Source organism: Pleurodeles waltl, chromosome 6 (genome assembly GCF_031143425.1).
Source record: "Pleurodeles waltl isolate 20211129_DDA chromosome 6, aPleWal1.hap1.20221129, whole genome shotgun sequence".
In the NCBI taxonomy this organism is placed as follows: Eukaryota; Metazoa; Chordata; class Amphibia; order Caudata; family Salamandridae; genus Pleurodeles; species Pleurodeles waltl.
The window spans coordinates 948,390,655-948,411,428 of NC_090445.1; positions in this window are offsets into that span (position 1 = coordinate 948,390,655).

The window sequence follows — 20,774 nt, forward strand, 5'->3', positions numbered from 1 at the left end:
CTCTGAGCCTGGTTCTCCAACCCAGGGTCACCACCCTGAGGTTGAACCATTGCCTGGTATACCAGGACTTTCTGGGGGGCAAACCTACCCCCCACCAGGTCAGAGTTTGACCTCTGAACCGGGTTAGCCAACCCAGAGTCACCACCCTGAGGTTGGGCAATTGCCTGGCATCCCAGGACTTTCTGGGAGGCACACCTACCTCCCACCAGGTCAGAGTTTAACCTCTGAACCTGGCCATCCAACCCAGAGTCGACACCCTGAGGTTGGACAACTGCCTGGCACGCCAGGACTTTCTGGGGGGCACACCTACCCCCCACCAGGTCAGAGTTTGACCTCTTCACCTGGTAAGCCAACCCAGAGTCACCACCCTGAGGTTGAGCCATTGCCTGGCATTCCAGGACTTTCTGGGGGGCACATCTACCCCCCACCAGGTCAAAGTTTAACCTCTGAACCCGGTTATCCAACCCAGAGTCACCACCCTGAGGTTGAATCTTTGCCTGGCATGCCAGGACTTCCTGGGGGGCACTCTCACCCCCCACAAGGGACACGCCGTCCCCAAGGGCCACACAAGAGTCTGGTTGGCGCAGGTCTCCCGACCTCTGCCCATCCGGCAGAGTCTGGGTTTCCCCCAAACTAGAAACGGTCTCACCTGGGTCATTCCTGGGGGGCTCTGCTCTCAGAGCTGACCCCTGACTTTCAAGATCTTCCACTGGGGTCTGCCACCCCCTCTCAACCCTATGTCTGGACTTCTGCACCCCCTCACTAGGAGTGGTACTGCCAGACACCAGAACTGTTGGGATGCTGTCTACAGTCATCCCCCCAAGTTCTTCTGACACTGCGGGGCTTCCCTCAAAAGGTGGCCCTACGGTACAGGTTAGGCTCTGAGACCTACCTGGGACACTACAATCCTCTCCCACCACACTTGGTCGGGAACCACCTAGACCACTCCCTTCAGGAGCACCCCCAAATGCCTCTTCAGACTCTCTGGTACTCACCCAAAAGTCTGCCTCCACTGTAAGTTCCCTTGGGTCAGAGAACTCACACTCCACCTGGTGTTGGCATAGCTCTGGAAAATAAGGACTAGACATATGCTCTCCAGCAATTACCTCACTCTGCCCTTCACATGTATTAACCACAGTACCCTTCACCCAACCACCCAGTAACTCAGCCTTGGAAAAGCACTCTATGTCACCCTCTTGAGACTGGTGAGACAGTCTCTGCCTGTCCCTGACACTCAACCCATACTCTTCTGGGATGTCTCTACACTCTATATCCAGGACGTCCACCAGGGGGGAACCCTTTTCTCTGTCACTCTCTGCTAGAGTCAGTAAAGTGTCCCTCCCCCCAGTAGGAATATGACTCCCTGTGCCAGTTCCCCAATCCTTCTCAGGGACCCTGTGCATAACGGGAACTACCTCATACCCTTGAACTACCTGGGGTGTGTCAACTCCCTTCTTCAAGTTGGGCACCACATCTCTGGGCTTGTGCCCTTCTTCAGCAGTACTAGATGCAAGATTTTTGCTGCCACCATCTGAACTGGACTCAGCCCTTCCGGCCTCCAGTTTCAGCTCTTTACCGCTCAGCTCTTGAGCTGCAATCTTTTCTTCTTCCAGGGCTAAAAGTCTTTTTGCCTCAACCTCTGCAAGATACTCCTCTAATTGTTGCTCCTGTCGCCTTTGACTTCGGAGCCATTCATCTATTTCTGGGTCACTGTCCAACTCTGAGTAGCCCTCCTCCTCATCTGAGTAGTCTTCCTCCTCATCTGAGGGGTACTTAGTCATTTGGTTTCTTGCTGCCTCTCTCTCTGCCCATCTTTCCTCCCCCCAGACTATATAGTGATGGAGCATCTCCGCTTTAGTAGATCTCCTTGCTACAGGAAGGCCCCATTGTCTGCAAAGCTTCCTTAGGTCAGCCTTAGTGAGGTGGTCAGTACGAACAAAGCATGAGTTGGTAAGCAATCCCATTCTGATAAGATCTTACTAGCAAAAACCAAAATCCAAAGTCCAAAATATCAATAGTATATCCAGGAGGACATCAGAGAACCAAAGCCAAAAAAGATGAAAAATCAAGTTGACCTTCAACTGTGGGTAGGTAGTGAAATACTTAGCTACTGTATGTCACTGCACAAACACAAGTCCTATCCTCACCGCTGATCACCAATGTTAGAAATGGGGTTTTTGGTTGGCAGTCAGGTTACCCCCTGTCCAAGCAAAAGCCCTCACTCTAGTCAGGGTAAGTCACACACAATCCAAAATCAGCCTGTGCTCACCCTCCGGTAGCTTGGCACGAGCAGTCAGGCTTAACTTAGAAGGCAATGTGTAAAGCATTTGTGCAATAAATCATACAACACCATAGTATAACACCACAAAAATACACCACACAGTGTTTAGAAAAATATAGAATATTTATCTGGATAATTGTAGGTCAAAACGATCAAAGTTGCAATACGAATTTGTAAAGATATCACTGAAAAGTGATATTAAGAGTCTTTAAGTCTTTAAAAAGCAATAAAGTGTCTTTCAAGCACAGGGTACCTGGTTTCTGGTGGGAAATCTCCTCAGAGGGCCACAGGAGAAGAGATGCGTGGAAAAAGGGGTGGGTGCGTCGTTTTCCGCTCAGCACACACAGACTTGCGTCGTTCTTTTCCACGCGGGGAAGTCGGGCGTCGTTTTCCGGCGCGCAGACAGTCTCTTTTTGTGGATCGCGAGGATTACCAGATGTCCCGGGTCTGTGCGTGGATTCTCCTGCTTATTTTCCGGCTGCGCGTCGTTCTGCGGGGCTGCGCGTCGAAGTTTCGATCTCACGGTAGGCGTCGCGTCGATTTCTCCTTGGAAGTCGGGCGGCGTTGACCTTGCGAGGCCGTGCGTCGGAATTTTGGTCTCACGGCAGGCGTCGCGTCGATTTCTCCTTGGAAGTCGGGCGGCGTTGTCCTTGCGAGGCCGTGCGTCAAAGTTTTGCACTCACGGTAGGCGTCGCGTCGATTTCTCCTTGGAAGTCGGGCGGCTTTGTCCTTGCGAGGTTGTGCGTCGAAGTCTCGATCGTCCCGAGGGCGTCGCGTTGATCAGCGTCGGTGTGCGGCGTTTTTCTCGCCGCGAAACAAGCTGTGCGTCGAAATTTTCGGCGCACGGAGCGTCCACGTGAAAGGAAGAAGTCTTTTTGGTCCTGAGACTTCAAGGAACAGGAGGCAAGCTCTATCCAAGCCCTTGGAGAGCACTTTCACAGCCAGACAAGAGTTCAGCAAGGCAGCAGGGCAACAGCAAGACAGCAGTCCTTTGGAGAAAGCAGACAGGTGAGTCCTTTGAGCAGCCAGGCAGTTCTTCTTGGCAGGATGTAGTTTCTGGTTCAGGTTTCTTCTCCAGCAAGTGTCTGATGAGGTAGGGCAGAGGCCCTGTTTTATACTAAGTTGTGCCTTTGAAGTGGGGGTGACTTCAAAGAGTCTCTAAGAAATGCACCAAGTTCCCTTTCAGTTCAATCCTGTCTGCCAGAGTCCCAGTAGGGGGTGTGGCAGTCCTTTGTGTGAGGGCAGGCCCTCCACCCTCCCAGCCCAGGAAGACCCATTCAAAATGCAGATGTATGCAAGTGAGGCTGAGTACCCTGTGTTTGGGGTGTGTCTGAGTGAATGCACAAGGAGCTGTCAACTAAACCTAGCCAGACGTGGATTGAAGGGCACAACAAGTTTTTAGTGCAAAGAAATGCTCACTTTCTAAAAGTGGCATTTCTAGAATAGTAATATTAAATCCGACTTCACCAGTCAGCAGGATTTTATATTACCATTCTGGCCATACCAAATATGACCTTCCTGCTCCTTTCAGATCAGCAGCTGCCACTTCAACAGTGTATGAGGGCAGCCCCAATGTTAGCCTATGAAGGGAGCAGGCCTCACAGTAGTGTAAAAACGAATTTAGGAGTTTTACACTACCAGGACATATAACTACACAGGTACATGTCCTGCCTTTTACCTACACAGCACCCTGCTCTAGGGGTTACCTAGGGCACACATTAGGGATGACTTATATGTAGAAAAAGGGGAGTTCTAGGCTTGGCAAGTACTTTTAAATGCCAAGTCGAAGTGGCAGTGAAACTGCACACACAGGCCTGGCAATGGCAGGCCTGAGACATGGTTAAGGGGCTACTGAGGTGGGTGGCACAACCAGTGCTGCAGGCCCACTAGTAGCATTTAATCTACATGCCCTAGGCACATGTAGTGCACTCTAATAGGGACTTACAGGTAAATTAAATAGTCAATCATGGATAAACCAATCAATAGTACAATTTACACAGAGAGCATATGCACGTTAGCACTGGTTAGCAGTGGTAAAGTGCTCAGAGGTCAAAAGCCAACAACAACAGGTCAGAAAAAATAGGAGGAAGGAGGCAAAAAGTTTGGGGATGTCCCTGTCAAAAAGCCAGGTCCAACACCCAGGATATTTTGCATTGACGTGGGAGATGTACTAGTCCGCCAGGCACACCATCTGCACATTCATGGAGTGAAATCTCTTTCGATTTCTGAACACCTGTTCATTTTGCCGGGGGGGACAAATGCTATTTGTGTACCATCAATTGCCCCAATAATGTTGGGGATATGTCCCATTGCATAGAAGTCAGCTTTCACTGTGGCCAAATCTTCTACCTGGGGGAAAACGATGTAGCTCCGCATGTGTTTAATCAGGGCAGACAACACTCTGGTCAGTACTATTGAGAACATTGGCTGAGACGATCCAGCTGCCAAGCCCACTGTCACTTGGAAGGAGCCAGTTGCCAGGAAATGGAGCACTGATAGCACTTGCACAAGAGGGGAGATCCCAGTGGGGTGACGGATAGCAGCTATCAGGTCAGGCTCCAATTGGACACACAGCTCTGTGATTGTGGCCCTGTCCAGTCTATAGGTGAGGACAATGTGCCTGTCCTTCATTGTTGCCCAGACAACCACGGGTCTGTACACGGGGGTATGTCTCCATCTCCTTTTCATCCACAGCGGTTGCAATCTATGGAGCAAAATGGTGAGGAGCTGGTTAGTATCTCTTATTTCTAACCACTACCCTTCAATGCATGTCGTGATTGTTATAGTATTTTGTTGGAGAGGTCCAAATGGTGCATATGTGTACTGTGAAGCAGTTAGGAGCCATGGCCTGCCCACCCCCTGAAATGGCGTCTGCCTGTCCTGTTTGGAGGGACAGGTGGAAAGGAGGTTATTCCGCTGACGTTGTACCCAGTTATGGGCGGCGGTCAAAAACCGCTGTGCAACTCCTCATTGGTTAACATTGGGCCCTCTGGGTTACAGTGGCCAACGGTGATGTACGCCGGCGTTGATGGTATGCACCGCCGTGGACGTGACCGCCATTTTCTATCTGTTCACTCACTTACTACCTGACCTTCAACAGGAGAGGACCTACACAGCAGGTGCTGCTGTGTCCTGTGTCTGGAACTGACCATGGCTTGTGTCACTGGGGAATGAGCCCCTGTCTTCACCTCAGTGGAGTTGGAGAGACTGGTGGATGGGGTCCTACCCCAGTACAGAGTGCTGTATGGGCCTCCAGACCAATAGGTGAGTACACCATGAGTATGATGCATGGGGTGTGAATGCATGGAGTGCTGTGTGTGAAGGCCTCATGTAGGGGGGTGGTTGGGCCCTGGACAGCGTGATGCATGTATGGTGGGCCATGTCTGTGCTAATGGGGATGGGAAGCTGCATGTTGGGCAATGAGTGTAACAGGCAAGACGGTCGGACTAATAGCTTTCCCTATGTCCATTTCCCTGTAGGTCAGCGCCCATCAGAAAAAGGGTATATGGCGTGCCATCGCCAAGGATGTGCGGACCCTGGTGGTTTATGGAAGGTGGAGCACCCACTGTCGCAAATGATGGGAGGACCTGCGATGCTGGGCATGGAAGACAGCGGAGGCCCAGCTGGGGATGGCCTCCCAACGAGGAAGGGGTGCACGTCAAACCTGACCCCCCTGATGGCCCGCATACTGACAGTGGTCTATCCGGGGCTGGATGGGCGCTGGGGGCCATCACAGCGGCTACAAGGGGGTGAGTACAGTGCTGGCCTGACATTGCAGCGGAGGTCTCATGTTGGGCAGGGTTCTGATGTAAAACACCTCCAACCAAGCTAGTAGGCATCCACTACTGGGCAGGGGTCTGTGGGTCTCAGGTATGCTGCAAGTGATGTTAGGTGTCCTTATCCCAGGGCTGGTGACTAGCATTGTGACTGATAGTGCATAGCATAATGTGTAGGGATGTTCCCTGTGTGTGTGTCGTGTACGCCAACGTTGGTGTTGTTTGCGCCTTTGACCAAGTGTATCCTTTGTCTCGCCTCCCCTTTTTTGTTTTGTCACCCTGTCCTTATGTACATTAGCATCATCTGGCAGAGGAGCTGAGGTACCGGCGACGGAGGGAGCTGCATCCCACGGGGCCCAGAAAGCCAAATTCACCAATGGTGAGGGCACCAGTGAGACGGAGGGCGAGGGGAGCACCATGGCGGAGACAGGAGGGACAGTACTGACACAGACTCCCCCCGATGGAAACTCCCTTGTGGTGGCCCACCTCAGCTACAGGTAAAGCCGCCACCACACGTACCAGCACCACCTCCCAGCAGTCCCTCAGTGTGTTTCCTGTGCCCACTCACCAATGAGGGTGGGCATCTACTTCACCCCAGCACCTCAGGCCCTGCCCCAGTTAGCCCTGCTGCCCTGAGTGAGGAGGCTATTGATCTCCTGCCATCCATCTATGTTGGGCAGTCAACCATTTTGAATGCCATCCAGATGCTGGCAGCCCAATTGCAACAGACAAATGCATTCCTGGAGGGCATTCACACTGGTATAGTGGCCCAACAGAGATCAATCCAGGCTCTGGCCTCCTCTCTGATGGCAGCCATTGTCCCTGTTTCTAGCCTCCCCCCTCTACCCAATCCCAATCCCATTCCCCTCAACCCCAACCTATCCCAAGCACACAGTCCGACAAGCATGCACCTAGGACAACAGACAAGAGTGGGCATGGCAAACACAAGCACAACACTTCATCCCACAGGCACTCACACAAACACCATCCAGATGCATACATACCAACATCCACTGCCTCTACTGTGGCCCCTCCTCCTTGTTGTCCATCTCCCTCCCAGTTGCATCTATACTTACACCTACATGCACTATACCTCATCTACTACCCCATCACCAGCACACCTGTCAGCACACGCCCCTCACTGGCAGTCACTACCCCCACATCCATGCACACATACACTGTGTCCTCTCCCACTGTGTCTGTGCCCCCGTAAGGTACACAAACGCAAGCACTCACACACCCAACAGCGATCCACCTCACAACAGCATCCAGACCATGTACCTGCACCCAAACACAGCAGACAGACACCTTCCTACAATCACTCCCTCTACCTCCACTCCCAGACCATCTCCCTCATCCCACACTAATGTCCCTAAGAAGCTTTTCCTCTCCATCTTTGACCTGTTCCCTGGCCCTCCCCCACCCTGTCCCTCACATCAGACCAGGGTGGTCAGAACCCAGCCAAGCACCTCAGCCACCCAGTCCAGAGGCACAGTAGTGTCCACTGCTACACCAGGTGGGAGAGGATCCCGGGCACAAGATAGCCACACTGATAGGGTGCCTGCACCAAGTGCTGCAAGGAAGGACAAGGAGGCACCCCCAGCTACTGCAAAGAAGGGCAAGGAGATGCCCCCAGCTGCTACAAAGAAGGGCAAGGAGGCACACCCAGCTGGTAAAAGGAAGGGCAAGGTGCAGTCTCCAGCTGCTGTCAAGAGGAGCAAGGAGCCATCCCAAACTGCTGGCAGGAAGGGCAAGGGCCTGCACCAGCAGGCAAAAAGTAAAAGAGGCCTGGTGCTGGGACTCAGTCGGAGCCCCACCCCTAACCATGGTGGGTCAGCTGCCTGAGCCTGCAGGGGAAGTGCTGGAGCCTCCCCCCACCACTGGCAGCTCCAACACCAGCACCGCCACCAGCACCACTGCCACCAGCAGCAGCCCGAGTGGGCAGCCATCCGAGGCTGCAGGGGAAGGGCTGGAGCTTCCCCCCACCACTTCCAGCACCGCCACAAGCAACACTGCCAGCAGCAGCAGCCCCAGCGGGCAGCCGTCTGAGGCTGCAGGGGAAGGGCTGGGCCCTCCCCTCACCACTGCCAGCACCGACACCAGCACTATCACCAGCACCGTCACCAGCACCGTCACCACTACCACTGCCAGCAGCAACAGCCCTAGTGGGCAGCTGTCCGATGCTGCAGGGGAAGGGCTGAAGCCTCCCCCCACCACTGCCAGCACCGCCACCAGCACTGCCAGCAGCACCACTGCCAGCAGCAGCAGCCCGAGTGGGCAGCCATCCAAGGCTGAAGGGGAAGGGCTGGAGCCTACCCCCACCACTTCCAGCACCAACATCAGCACCACTGCCAGCAGCAGCAGCCCCAGCGGGAAGCCATGCGAGGATGCAGGGGAAGGGCTCGAGCCTCCCCCCACCACTGCCAGCACCGACACCAGCACCCCCACTGACACCACTGAGCCGCTGTTATTGCCGCTGGACAGTGTGTAGTCATGCATCTATGGGCTGCAATGCGGCCTGGCCCATACAAATCCTGTGGGTCTGACACCCAGGTGAGAGACTGACCTTGCACTCCCCAAGATCTGCATCACAGGCCACAATTCCCCCTCCAGAACCAGTGGAGAAGCCATCCACTCACAGCATCCTTCCCAGGATGAAGCACACTGGGCACAATGCCCCCTCCAGAACCAGTGGAGAAGCGATCCACTCACCGCATCCTTCCCAGGATGAAGCACGCTGGGCACAATGCCCCCTCCAGAACCAGTGGAGAAGCGATCCACTCCCCGCATCCTTCCCAGGATGGAGCTCACTGGGCACAATGCCCCCTCCAGAACTAGTGGAAAAGCCATCCACTCACTGCATCCTTCCCAGGTTGAAGCACACTGGGCACAATGCTCCGTCCAGAACCAGTGGAGAAGCCATCCACTCACCACATCCTTCCCAGGATGAAAACACTGGGCACAATGCCCCCTCCAGAACCAGTGGAGAAGCCATCCACTCACCGCATCCTTCCCAGGATGAAGCTCACTGGGCACAATTCCCCCTCCAGAACCAGTGGAGAAGCCATCTACTATAGAGACTGTGGCCTTGCACTCCCCAGGACCAAGCAGTAGGCAAATCACCAACTTGAGAGACTGTGGCCTTGCACTCCTCAGGACCAAGCAGTGGGCAAATCACCCACTTGAGAGACTGTGGTCTTGCACTCCCCAGGACCAAGCAGTGGGCAAATCACCCACATGAGAGACTGTGGCCTTGCACTCCCCAGGACTAAGCAGTGGGCAAGTCACCCGCTTGAGAGACTGTGGCCTTGCACTCCCCAGGACAGAGTGATGGGCATGTTGCCCCCTCCAGGACCAGTGGCGTTGTACCATCTTCCGGCAGAGATGCCCACCCATTCCGCATCCCCCTGAGGTGCCTGTCTATTTTTGACCTGATGCCCCTGCAGTGTTCTCTCGTATTGTTGCAGGAGTGAGATTGGGCCTTGGACTTTGTGATGTCGCCCTGTGGCCCACGGACATTGAGGACTGGGCAGTGTCCCTTGCATTGTTAATATGTATATACGTTTTGATTTGGATGCACGTATTACTGATATATTTATCTTTTTATACTCTTTTTAGCCTATTTTGGTTGTCCTTGCATTATTCCTGAGGGGTACGAGGTGAATATGTAATGTTATTACATCTGGTTGTGTTTGTGGTGTTGGGGGTGTTGCGTGTTGTGTGTGGGTGTCACTCTCTTTTTCCTGCCCCCCTCTGCTGTGTGCTAGGCGGCAGTACTCACTGTGATCGTCTTCGCCGGCATTGGTGTTCACAGTGGAGCAGAAGGTAGAAGAGCATGGGGAAGACATGCAACTCGGGCTCCATGGCGGCGTGGTTCTTTCTTGAGTGTCCAGAGGTGAGTCGTTTCCCTTCAGTGCAGTGTTTCTGCCAGGCTTTTGATGTCGTTGGTACTGCCCCGGAAAAGGTGGCGCATAGGTGGGGCATAGTACTGTGGGCGGTACTTTGTCTTCAGCATGGCTGTTGGCAGTTACCGCCATGGTGCCTGTTGATTTTGCCCTGGCGGTTGGTGTGTTAAAGCGGCTGTCTGTCTGAGCAGTTTCCGCTGTGGTCATAATTTCATATTTCTTTCTGCCGGCCTGTTAGCGGTAGTACCGCTGCTTTATCACCGACCATCAGGGTTGTAATTAGGGCCTAAATCTGTTCATTGTAGGAATGGCATACACAGGGCACAATGTAGACCCACAATTGAAAACATCTCTTACACCTAAGGGACCCCGCAACATAAAAGCTTGATAAAAAAAACTCAAAGGAAGCACCATAATTTGGTTATCCAATACCCTAGGTACACTTCATCCATTCATAACCATTTCAACCAATCGTAGGGATTTAAAAAACAGAAGAACAAAATCCCCTTCCACCAACTTCTTCCTACGACCAACCTACTTAACTTTCCTGACCATTTTAAAATCTGGGAATAGAGCATTAGTCAAGCCAGTTTGTGTTCCCAGCCAGTACAACGACTTATTTCTAAGTGACTCCCAAGATTTTTGCCCATACGATTGTAGAGTAGGAACACTGGCTAATATTACTACATAGGGCGTTGCCTCCAGTGGAAGATCAAGATAGTCCGCTGGGGGCAGTGCATGCATACTTCTAGAAAAGCTGTTTACTAAAGCGATGATTCCCATTATCAGTAAACTTAACTCCACTGTGCAGGGACGTAGCACTCTCCACTGCTCTAATACTGCCAATTGTTGCACAGGAAAAAGTTTGAGGAATATTTGCAGGGGTACCTAAGTTGTTGCCATCACCTCATGTTATGGTAGCTGCAGGGAGGGATAAAGAAATTCCCCCTGCTAAATCACTAGTATCCCGGGCGACAGACGGCTGAGTTGTGAAGGGCCTCCCCTTTAAATGTTCCAAGCACGCAGAGACTGAACTTTCAACCTGATCCAATGTCGTATTCAAGGTCCTCATTTCGGTCCTTATGGTGTTATCCAAAGCTTGTATTGCCATAATTGCAAATTTATTGTCCTCCTATTGAAAAAAACTTACTAGTAGGTTTCACAGGCACTTCTTTGTGTCTTGGCTTAGCAGTAATTGTATTCACATGAGAACACAAAATGATCTGTGGCCGCAAAGCCAACTCAGAATCATGATCACTAGGAGGAGGGCATACCACCAGATTCCGTGGGCACTTGGAGGGAGGTTGCAAATCAGAGTAACACACAGTTATACAATCCAAAACATCTTGAACACAACAATTTGCAGGTATTTTTGAAATGTGGGACTTTTGGACTGCAAAAGGGTTAAGGGCCTGAGAATCAGCAAGCTCTAAAAGATTATCTGTCACCCTTCCTTGACACACAGATACGGATTTTCTCAAACATTAAATCTGCTTTTCTAACACCCCCATTGCGCCTGTGATATATTTTAATAGGCTCAAGCACGTTTTAACTGGTGACTTTCTCCTACCCCCTCCTTTTGACAAATACTTTCTCTTGCCGATAGCCAAGAACTAGCAAGAATGTGTCCCAAAAGAATATCTCAATAGTCAAGTCAAGGCACTGGCAAAGAGCAAAGTATACAAATGGGCAGGTAGCGCATAAGAAAAAAAAAATTAAAATCAAGACTAACCACTCGACCATGCTGCTTCCAAGGACTGTAACGAGGAGTGCGGGACTAACCTGAAGAGTAAGCCACTGCAGGGAAGAAGGACCAGGAGAGAGGGCCCAGCCAAGCCTTGTCGAGCCGGGTAAGGCACGTGCCCTGGTGTGTCCCATGCAGCGGAAGAATAGCATCACTCAAATAGTGCCTCCGGGTGCTCAATTGACAAAAGCGGCCTCCTCTTGTCGCATGTAATGTTGGGGGTTGGAGTCCATTTCCACCCCTGTCAGGATCAGCGCGTCCAGTGTTGCGGGAGAAGAGTGTCCCTCAAATAGCACTTCCGGGCACTCAATTGACAAAAGCGGCCTCCTCTTGTCACAAGCAACTTTGGGGGTTTGAGTCCCTTTCCACCAGTGTCAGACACAACGCGGCCTGGAGAGGTCCTGGATTCCATGACCCCCACAAACATAGGGACATTGCCTTAATACACATTCCTTGGGGTTAGCTACTGCATTCTTGTAGCCCCCAGGCATTAATTTTAATATTGGTGGTGCCCGCTGCCCATTTTGGAGGCCACTACAAGCAGCAAAGTATGCAAACAAAACCCCGCAGGGCATTATGGAGTGCTCCTCTGGGAGCAGTGTATGGAGAATACACTGTCCTGGGGAGATCTACTTCTTTTTTTTGGCCATGTGATCTCACATCACGTGGAACTTCCTTTGTTTTCCATTTTTTGGGGAGGTGCCCAGTCTAACCCTGCTGGCTTCTGCGCAGCCCTACTCCCTGTTTGGCTGCTGGAGCTCACAGCGCCTCTTCCCCGGCCATGCAGACTGCTGCATTGCTGCCACATTCCCCTGGGGACATGGGGGGTGGGGCCACTGGAGGTTCCAATCTCCTTTTGTGAATGCAGCCCAGAGCATGGAGTCCCCAGGCCAAGAAAGAGTCAGGTGGGGCAACACGCACACGGGCTCCCTAGAGAAATTAAAATCATTGGCCCATGGGGCGATGGGGGCCTCATGGATGAAAGTGAAGATGTGTAGGGGGCTCCACGCATGCCCCCTCCTTGGAGCAATTAAATAAATCATGACCTGGCCTCCCCCAGGCCCTGGCCCACCATGGGGTTATATTTCAGAGAGGCACCAGAAACCCACATGCTCTGTTGTTGGAGTAAGGTCATCAATCTTTAGAATGCCATAGTTCAAGCCCAGTTGGTCCAATTTTGATGATCATGTGCTCTGTTCTACTCCTGGTGGTGAGCTCCAGCCACCAGGGATAGTTGCAGTAGACCACCTCGCCTCTAATTTGGTTCAGTCCTCAAGAAACTGATTCTCCTGAATTCCTGCCCCAGCCTTTCTCCTGGACTTGGTTTTAGGGCACAAAAGTCCAGGGCTTTCCCCCAAATGGTCCTCAGAGGTTATAAGGAGGTCAAACTCACTGGCCCTTGGGGAGACCCATTGGTACTGGGGTCAACTGGACAGAGTCCTTTGTCCTTTCTGGGCATCAGGGGGTTTCTCCTTCCAGGTCTCCATGGGGGTACAAGGGTCCAGCAGCAAAGTTCTGAGAAATCACCAGGCAAGAGTGAGTCTATCCCTTGTGCAAGAGTTTTAAAGAAGTGAGGAAGGTTCCAGAAGTCAGGCACCCCTGGCCAATTTTAAGGTGACGTTTAACATATCCTCCTCTGTCCTAACCCTCCTGCACTGCATGGTGGGACATCTTAAAATGGCACCCTCCAGGAGTCACTGGTCACATATGCTCCTAGGGTCTCAGCGCCTCCCTTCGCCATTGTCACTGCCAAGGTCTTACACTCCAAAAGTTCAAAGACAGCCCCTCCTGGGTTGGCTCCTGCAGTCAAGCATCCTAGTTTGTTCAGTGGGCTTGGGCAGATCCATCCACAGTACAGTGTGACAGCTGATTGATTGATGCAGATCATTCCGTCCCACCCCTTCCCTCCACATAAGCTGGGTGAAGTACTATTAATTTCTCCCTTTGTGTGGGGAGGCCATTGTTCCTGCTACCAAAGAGAAATGTAATCAACTGAGCACAGCAGGGTGACAAGAGGGCTGAGCTCTGAACCTGACCTGAGTCAGAGAAATATGACAATTCTGGAAGACCTTTAAGCTGTATAGACATCATAGTGAAACTTGTAGAATGTATTTTCCCACTGAGGTTGCATACCAATTTGATATATCAATAGTCTTTGTAGGTACAAGAGAAATGAACTTGCACTCCAAGGCAGATTTCTCCCTAGGTGTATACAAAAGTTTCACTACAGACAAAATAGTAAATTACACTGACTTTCCTTAATAGTGTACACTAACATTATAAGGCCTACCCCAGGTCAATATCTAATCCTGCAGAGTCCCCATTGTGCCAGGCTACCTGTGCTCAGTTACTGGGCTGCACATGATAGTAGTCTCTCAAACACCGCCTGCAAACATTTGCACACACATGTCCGCATGTGTTCATTTGTAACCAGCGAAGTGCCTCTTGCTGTGTCGCAGCATCCTTATCTTAAAAGACAGACACTGGTGGTAAACACGCTCAGTACATTTGCCATGTGGTTATCGTGGGTGAGACATGCAGTGAGAGTCACCCACAGTAAAAAGTCCAAAACCGGGTGATACAAAAAGCAAAAACAAAATCTGGGGATAATGAATGGGTGGAGTCCAGGAACCCAATTACAACAGAAAGGGCACAGGTTTATTAGGCCCCAAGTATGGGGTCCTCAGCGCCAATGATTGGCTTGGTGAGGTAGGCCTCACGCCCCCTCCCCTTTTGTAAATTATCAGATCCCATGGGATGGGATCTCCAGAGCCTGTAAAAGCCATAAGGATGAAGGGCACTGCATACCCCCTTAATAATAATTTACAGGCTATGGGGAGTGGGGTTCCCCACGGGCTGTGGAATGGTCCAAGGACAAGAGTCCCTCGCTCCTCCCCTTCCTAATTCCTTACTGGCCTGGGGGATGGGGACCCTGGTATCTTTTCAATGCTCAGGGAGGGGTTGCATGCCCCCTCCTCTTATTTAAAGAATTTGCCACCAGGGCACTTGGGCCACCACAAGGCTTTTAAAAAATAGGGTTTTGGGCCCCCTTCACCAGGTCTAGGGGTTCAGGGTATCCTTTTTACTTTTTCATAGGACAGGGGACTGAGTCCTGAGTCCTAAAATTGATGCCACCACATCTTTGTTGATGTGATGGCAGCCAATACACTTTCATCTTAACTATCCATGCTGTGAAATATCAATTTTTTAAATATATTTTAAATTTGGAAATCTCTGAAATTACTGTAACGTAATTATATGAAATAGCACTTTCTCCCAAAAGTGGTGTAATTCTGGTATACACACACATATACACACATATGTGTGTATTTTTCCCACTGAAAAGACAAAGGTTAAATTGGTGTTATGCGTAAGTAAGGTTGTACATTTGTAACTCACAATATATATTACCCTTAAAGACTCACTGAAAAAACACTATCATTTTGTAACTGAAAAGCTGATGTAAATATGAGGTCATAAACGGTGTATCATAGTGGCAGGCAGCCAATCGGCTGGCCTGTGAGCAGTCCCTGCATCCATCTCCTACAGGCAGTCAAGCACCCAATAACAGCCAACCAAACAAGGACCTCCACCCAACATTTTTCCTTTCATTACTTTATGATTTTTTTTAATCTTGCTGCTCTCCGACAGGGGCAAAGAAACCACATTTGATCCAGCGAGCATCACACAGGACCACACTGATGGGACACACTAGGCCTCATGGGGCTATTGCTGGAGCTGTCAAAATCCCCTGTCCTGTGGGATCGATACACTGAATTTTTTTTTTTTTTTTGGACCCAGAGGGACATACCTCTGCGACTGATCAATTGGAGCCAGGGATTAGGGCATCACTGCCCTCTACTACTATACTTTTTATGTTTTAGAATCAAGTCCCTGTGTCCTGTAATAGTGATTGTAACATTTTCTTTTATGTTGCAGTCAGCCAATGAAACTGTTCAGGCCCCTTTGGACAGCTGACTCCCACAGGGCCGATCAGGCCAATGGAAGAAAATACTCTTGCAACTGATCATAGTGTTCTATGTTTTGAACCAGTGGTTCTGCTGGACTCCTGCAGGAGCCCCTCAAAACCAACTGTCCATATGTCTGTAAATTCTAAACCCTATTTTCTCATAACCTACTGAATAGATTTAGACCAAATCAAAAATAACATGTTGCATGAGTAAAGATTTTTTTCTGCTAAATGTGGCATATTTCTGTTCAGCCATTGTTTCTGTATCATTGTCTAACATTTCCTATGTAAAATGCATGAGGTAACAATGTTTAAGGAAACACTATGGGGGTCATTCTGCGCCGCCCGCCAAAGTCCCGCCGTCAGAATACCGCTGCGCTGTCAAAAGACCGCCGCGGTAATTCTGAGTTTCCCGCTGGGCTGGCGGGCGACCGCCAGAAGGCCGCCCACCAGCGGGAAACCCCCTTCCATGAGGATGCCGGCTCTGAATGGAGCCGGCGGAGTGGAAGGGGTGCGACGGGTGCAGTTGCACCCGTTGCGATTTTCAGTGTCTGCTTGGCAGACACTGAAAATCTTGGTGGGGCCCTGTTAGGGGGCCGCTGCAGTGCCCATGCCATTGGCATGGGCACTGCAGGGGCCCCCAGGGGCCCCACGACACCCATTACCGCCAGCCAGGTTCTGGCGGTCAACACCGCCAGAACCAGGCTGGCGGTAAGGGGGTCGGAATCCCCATGGCGGCGCTGCCTGCAGCGCCGCCATGGAGGATTCCCTAGGGCAGCGGGAAACCGGCGGGACACCGCCGGTTTCCCGTTTCTGACCGCGGCTGTACCGCCGTGGTCAGAATGCCCATGGATGCACCGCCAGCCTGTTGGCGGTGCATCCGCGGTCCCCGGCCCTGGCGGTAGTCAACCGCCATGGTCGGAATGACCCCCTATATTTCTTGGACAAAATTTGACAGATAATTGAGAAACTTGTCAGCAAGGAGCTGAGTTTGATGAGCTTTCTTTAAGAAAAGTTTTGCGAACATTTGTCAAATGGCACTACACACACACACAGAGACACACAGACTAGAGTTATAGTTAACAGAGCTAACTATAACTGGTGAATTTCAGTACTTTTGTACATTTAAAGCATTAAATTATCACTGACTTTCTCAATTAACTATAACATTACTTTAACTTTTGTTTTTGATTGGCTGGTACCCTCTCAACCATTAAGAGGTGGCAGCCATCTAAGGACTCAGCACTCAGTCCAAAGACCTACAAAAACGAAAATCAAAAGATGTAGGAGGGCAGGGTAGGGATATCTTGACCACCTTGGCCTAGTGATGGGGTTCCAGAGAGATCCTGACAAGGTAAATATGACTTTTTTCAAAATGTTGTCACACATTTACAGCAACTCCATAAACATTCATTAAAAAAAAGCATGGGCTTCCGTGTTTGTTTTTAACTCCCCCTTCGGAGGAGGCTGGGCCCAGAAGAGGAGTTTATTTAGAGGGGGAAGGAGTGCACGTGGCATCCCTCACTAGGCTGATCTGGGCCTCTGGGACACCATCGACTGAGGTCTGACATCCTGTTTAAGGGGAGGTGGGCATGGGCCTGCCCACCCCAGCCAATTTCATCCCCAGGATCCCCATTCTCCTGGGCCTGATGTATTTTTGAGGGGGAGGGTGCTAAGCAGCCTCAAAAGGCCATGGGGACTACATCCCCCATGGCAGCTAAACTGTTGAAAAGGAAGTGGCCAAAGGGCCCCCCTCCCTGAGCCATTAATGGCTCTGAGGACCGCACCCCAAGTGCTGCCTCACTAGATAGGTACTGGGGAACCCACCCTCTGAACATAGTGTTTTCTCTGCTCAAAAAGGCATGGGAAGGAAAACCTGTGTTTTCTCATGCTTGGCTGAAGCCTTTTAACAACTCCCACGAGTGGAATAAAACACAAGGGCCCTCATTATCAGGCAGTACTTTGTCTTCCGCCTGGCTGTTAGCAGTTACCGCTTTGGTGCCTGTTGATTTAGGTAAATCCCTCCTACCGCCATGGTGACTGCCGCCAAAAGACCGTTGCCGTGGCTAACAGCCGTCTGACAAATTATGACCACAGCTGGATTTCTGCCACAAGAAGGGCGGAAATCCGGCATGGCCATACTGGCGGATGGTGTTCAGGTGGCGCTGCTACCACCAGAGGCGGCACACCAGTAGACTGACACCCACCGTATTATGACAAATAATACGGCCTGGTGGTGTTCTGCTGGCAGGCGCTGATGGCGGTAGCAGCACCTTGTCCCCTGCCGGAAGACCCCCTGGAGGTAGGTAAGTTGGTTTTCCAACAGGGGAAGGGGGCGGTCGTATTGTGCGTGTGTGGGGGTGTATGCATGCATGTGTGAGTGTGTGCATGCATGTGTGTGTAGTGTTGTTTGCATGGGTGTATGCATGTGTGAGAATGCATGTATGAATGGAAATGTGAATGCATGTCTGCGTGTCAGTGTGAATGTGTGTACGGATGTGTTTCAGAATGAATGGATGCATGCATGAATGAATGCGTATATGTCTGTGTGAGTAAGTGTGTGTCTGCGTGGTGCGTGTCTGCGAGTGTGCGTGAATTAGGGGTGGGGGATCAGAACGGGGAGTGTGGGGGTAGGGGGCATCTGGGGAGTGTTTGGGGGGGTGAGCGTCCTACCAGTGACAGGGAAGAAATTCCCTGTCACTGGTAGGGCCTACCGCCATGGTTTTCCTGGTGTTATGAATGTCACGAAAACCATGGCGGTAGGCAGGGTCAAAATGCCGCTGTCTGTTCAATAGCTGGCGCCGGGATGGATATTGTTATCTCTGGCGGATGCTACCGCCATGGTGGTCGGAGTGGTATATTGGCGGGTTGGCTGCAGCCAACCCGCCAATGTCATAATGTGGTGGTATGTACCGCCAGCCTGTTGGCGGTACTACCGCCACATTATCACCGACCACTGAGATCACTGAGGACCCTAACAATCTGCTCCCAACCACCGGGAGCTCTGAAAATGCTCTTGCCGGCCAGGAGCGGAATTTTGATCTGTTTTGTTGCCTGCACTGATGCAGACAGGGAATGAGATTAAAATATTGTTTCTGCCCAGAGGGAACAGCATTAGTAGCTGCGCTTTCTTGGTGGGAGAAACACATGGTCCTGCTGCATGCGGAGAGCAGGCTTGGGCCACAGGGGAGTTGAGGCTCCCTCCATGGCCCTCTAATGACTGTATGATGGGTGTCCTGGGTGGGCACTAGGTCACCCACCTTTAAGTGATGAGGGTCCCGGGGGATGGGGTCCCTGGGGCCCATAACGGCTCTAGGAGGGGAGACGCAAAGCCCCCTCCTCTTAACATTTTGAAATAGCTCTGAGACATCGGGTCCCCAGGGCCTAACAAGTCTCGGACTGGTAGGCCTCACTCCCCTGTAAGAAAAGGCCCTGATGGATGGGGTCCCCGGGGCCAGCTTCTGTGGCTATACCCTGATATATATTTTTCACTTAAAAACAAAGGTTACAGTGACAATAGTTGGAGTTAGTTCAAGTAACTATAACTCATTCCCTAAGGTAACTGTAACTTAGGCCCCCGCCATGCATATTTTTTTGCTCAAAACATTTTCTGCAAATATTACATTAAAATTATGATATTATCAATGATGTTATCGCCAATGTCATGAGAGCTGTAATATGTAAGGTAAATAGAAGTGCATGGCGAGGGCGTGAGTTATAGTTACCATAGGGCATAACTTAGTTACTTGAAATATCTTTAATTATAACAGGTGAATTTCTATGCTCTTGTATGTTTAAAATGTGAGCCTAACTATAACGTTACGGTAACCTTCAGTTTTTTCAATGAATTTCAATGTTTTTTAAAAAACGTTAACATAAAGTAAATTTAATTGCTATATGTTAATCCAGCCCGGCGCCAACCCCCTATAACCACACAATCCCTCTATCAAGGTTTACAAATAACTTAACAAGGTGAAAATGCAGCGAACAAACACTTACATTGCCTTTAACATGCACAAGATATTTGGATGATAAGTACTTTACAGAAGTGGAACTTCAACTTGGGCATTTGCTTTGTTTACATCTGTTAATGCTCCCTGTTGAGGTTTAACTTGAGTGAAATGAGCATAGTGCCAAAATGAATCCTGTAAGTATGTAAGAGGAGGCCAACATTTTGTGCAGAATGTCTACTCTAATGGAGTACTTTTTATTGGCTAATTAGTAACTGCTTCTTTGGGTAAATGTATAATACATCTCCTACATTACAGCTGCCTAAAGGATGCTGAGGAAATATTTCCAGTGATTTTGTTTCTCTGTAACTTTGCCAAAATGATTATTCCTTGAACGTCTCCATTAGATAACTTTACAAGGTGGAGCTGCAGAGAAAACCCAATTTCCTTTCATTTGAATTTATAAAAGAAGGGACCGCAGTGGTAGTTTCAAGGTTCCCGCGGTACCAGCCAGCTCCTATCACCTGTGGAAGCTGGCATTGCTCCTAGCTGCTGTAAATGCAGGAACAATAGTTTTATCTCTTTCCCTGGCCACATGACAGCCGGCAGGGAAAGAGATGAAAACTCCACTTTCAGCAAGCTGGAGCATTTTTAAAGCTCCCACTTGCTGAAATAGGAGTGTTTGCTTTTGCTTGGTGGGAGCTGCCACAGCTCCCGCCAAGCACAAGTAAACAGATACCTTCCATTCGTGGGCACCTTGGGAGGTATCAGGAGCCATCTCTGGGGGTGGCGGTCCCCAGGTCCATATGTGGCACCAGAAGGGGGGCTGCACTGAACCCCTCCTTCAATTTTAAAAGCTCAATTGACCCCCAGGAGGTGGTGGTCTCCGGGGCACCCCCATCATTCTTTATTATTGCAACTGGGAGATGGTGGTCCCCAGGGCCCAGCAGGGTCCCTGTGGCCCCCCACATAAGTTTATTAACTTAGTCCTGCGGAGGTGGCAGACCCCGGGTCCAGGAAGGTCCATGTGGCCCCCTGCATCTGTTTTTCATGTATTGCCCGAGGAGGTGGCAGTCCCCAGGGTGGGGGGTCTGCCTGTCCCCCCAGCATCTTTCCATCTTTTATGCCCCTGGAAGGTGGTGGTCCCC